The sequence below is a fragment of the Piliocolobus tephrosceles genome, chromosome 15, assembly GCF_002776525.5.
Source record: "Piliocolobus tephrosceles isolate RC106 chromosome 15, ASM277652v3, whole genome shotgun sequence".
In the NCBI taxonomy this organism is placed as follows: domain Eukaryota; kingdom Metazoa; phylum Chordata; class Mammalia; order Primates; family Cercopithecidae; genus Piliocolobus; species Piliocolobus tephrosceles.
Window position 1 is genome coordinate 53,822,136 of NC_045448.1, and position 3,365 is coordinate 53,825,500.

General features: G+C 40.3%; 1 non-coding gene across 1 annotated transcript; it reads right to left on the bottom strand.

The window, feature by feature from the left end:
* Positions 1 to 456: 456 nt before the first annotated feature.
* LOC111524902 lies at positions 457 to 639 on the bottom strand. Its single transcript, XR_002725902.1, has one exon.
* Between the last annotated feature and the right edge of the window lie 2,726 nt (positions 640 to 3,365).

Sequence of the window (3,365 nt, forward strand, 5' to 3'; positions counted from 1 at the left end):
GTGAGGCTTCGGTGGGTCTGGGGTGCAGCCCAAGAATTTTCATTTGTAACAGTTCCCACAAGATGTCTATCAGTGGACCACACAATGAACAGCCTAAAGCACAGGACCCAGGACATGGCTCTGTTAAGTCAAGTCTAATGATGGCACTGATTTAGTGAGATACGTGCTACCCAAAAACTATGCAGAGTGCTAGCTGTAGCCACAGTAAGTGTATGTACGCCTACATATATACAAGTATACACTGAAAGCCAACTTTGTGCCAAGTACTATATTGGCTGCCTCATTCACTCACCAAATAATTATTGAACAAGAGACTATGAATGTGAAAGAACTGTACACCAAAAAAGGCCCATCATATTATATGTAAATTTAATTTTTTAATTTAAAAATGTTTAAAATAAAAAGCAAAAAAAAAAATCAATCTGTTCTAGAGATTTCCACTTTTTTGCGAGGGGGTCCTATTTATAGTATCATACATGATCAAACTGCCACTAGAATGTTCACACCTGTTACTGCAAATTCAAATCCCAGGAAAGACTTCTCCTGATAATTTACTGTAGGTCAGGGTTGGGCTGCCAGTACAAGGCCGTACCCACAACTGGGCAGGTTCAACCACACAGGAGCCTTTCCCTAGACCATTAGAGTTCCACTGCTAACAGCAGAGTAGCTCGTATCAGAATGTTACTCCTGCTACCAATTATGAACTCCCGTCAAAATATTTTAAAACCTTGGAGGCACTAGAAAATAATCTACTGTGTGCTGGATACAAGTGTAGGCATGAATATACTTCAGTGGGAAAAGAAAAAGTTCACGCCGTCTTTAATATATATGCCTGTAGCATACATCCACAATTCTCATAATATTAAAAATCAGTCATAGATAGCCTTGCTTTAAAGATGAGGTAACTGTTTCTGAGATGTTAAGAAATTTGTTACACACAACCCAGCAGAGCAAATATTTGAACTCAGGCCACCCCCACGCCCTCCCTGCTCTACAATGAATAATGGGGGAAACTCAAGGGAGACAAGGAGCTCCAGGTAGACCTTCTGAAAGAGGTTTTAAACCTTCTAAAATGAGTTTTAACTAAGAAAAGTTACCAAGGTAGAAGGAACAAAGGAGAATCACAATGGAGATAAAGACCTTCCAGCAGAGAGGAGGGCTTGTGTGGAGGCAGGAGTATTATGTATGACGGTGAATAGAAGGAATTAAGAGTGGATCCTTTTATCTGCAATGAAGGGTAGTCACAAAAAGTGGGAAAGCAAGAAGGGACATATACATGGGGAGAATAACTCATGGATGTATGCACGAAGCACTAAGCAAATGAGTTGCAGGGAAAGACAAAGCAGGCTTGGGAGATTCATTTCTGAGATCCATTTTATGCATGTTCTTCTAGTCGTCTCACCTCCTGTAGTAATTAATGTACACCAAGTTTGTTTTGTAGCTATTTACACACCTTCAAGAGATATTTGAAGAGCTTGGTCTGAGGAATATATTCCTGTTGATGTTTTGAACATTTATTTAGGTAGTCTGTTATTATTCCACTATCCACATGTCATCTGCATCTTGGCATCTCAACAGCCTGCATCATTTGCAAGCAAGAACTGCGTGGGTGGATTTCACAGAACAGTCCCTCATTATTTGTTGATTTGGTTCAAAAATGACTGAAGTGTCAATATACTTTGCAAGGAAGTTATTAGCAATGAAAATGTCAAGTTACTTCTCACTGGTGATGAACAGAACAAACACAACATGTCCCTTCTGAAGGTGCTCAGGAACATTCATATTTGTAGAACCCAATTTGAAAAGCAGAGATAAACAGAACTAGTTCCTAATTGGACAAGTTTCTTTATTACATCTTGATCTAAACAGAGCTAATAGTTTTGGTCCTAATTTCTCACATGAATCTTAAGATGGTTATATGGAATTTAAAATCATCTCTAAAATTCTATCAACTAAATATATTTCACCAACTCCCTTACATGTTCCTTTAACCATTGAATAAGAGAACAAATGAGGTTTATCACAATATATTTTAAAATCACGTACAATAGAAAATAGCATCAAGGTGACTTCCAAGGAAGTGAATTCTCTTTGTGCGCTGAACTGGAGGTGTCGAGGGAATACTGATGTCGGTTTGGTTTTTTGCAGCAGAAAATGTACATAGTAGTCACCAAAAAGAGAACTATAGACTCCCCAACTTGTAGTGTAACATCCCGTTAAGGAGGTGTAGTTTCTTAATTCCCTCAGCACCTAAAGCACTGTATGAAGTATCCACTCTCCACAAAGAGGAGTACTACCAAATTTGGGACAGTACGTTATGCCATGTCGAGTATATGGCACAATTTGCCATAAGGCAGACTTCTGTTGACCCCTGCCATAGAAAACTCAGCTTTAGTTGTGTACACACAGAGCAAGCCACCCACACTAGGAATGAGGGTGGAGAAGAGATGAGTTAGAACCTTTTGGGATTATATTGAGCCTATTTAAAGGCTGCTACTCACCAAGTTGACCTTATCATTCCCCTCAGCTTGATTAAACTTTAGTGAAACTTCTACCTGCTCACAGGTCTCTGACTTCCCTTAGAGAATTTACTTTACATAATTTGCAACTGGAGCGGGCATGGTGGCTCACGCATGTAATCACACTTTGGGAGACCAAGGTGGAAATATCTCTTGAAGCCAGGAGTTCAAGACCAGACTGGGAAATATAGTGAGACCCCATCTCTACAAAAAAAAAAAATTAATAGCTTGGCATGGTGGCACACACCTGTAGCCTCAGTTACTCAGGAGGCTGAGGCAGGAGGATCCCTTGAGCATGGGCGTTTGAGGCTACAATGAACTATGATCTTGCCGAAGCACTCCAGCCTGGGTGATAGGGTGAGACTCTGTCTTCAAAAAAACAAAACAAAACAAAAAATTTCAGTTGCACATTTTTATATGCCCCTTTGAGATGTAAATGTCTTATGACTCAAGAATGTCTTTCTCAAGGACCTGGAAACCATTGCTTTGAAATGTAATCATCAAGAAAGATATTCCTTCTATCTCCCAGTCTCTGTGGAAAGGTTGGCGCCTAACTTCCATTATGGACAATTAGCAAACACAGATGGCCTAATCACATTGACCAACCTCCTTTTGGGTTCTTCCACACAATGATCTGAGAGCACTGGGATGAGGGAAATAAGAAGTCTAATAGAGCATCCATGCTTTCCGAGGTTCAAAATTAGACTTACCAGTGGGGTGGACCAGGGAGGATGTGACCAAGACACAGTGCCATGAAAAGACAAAAGGCCCTATGAAATAAAATTCCCTGGAGATTCTGGGCTGGTGACTCAGGATCAAAAACTAAGGGTTTGGGGCAGGAAGAAC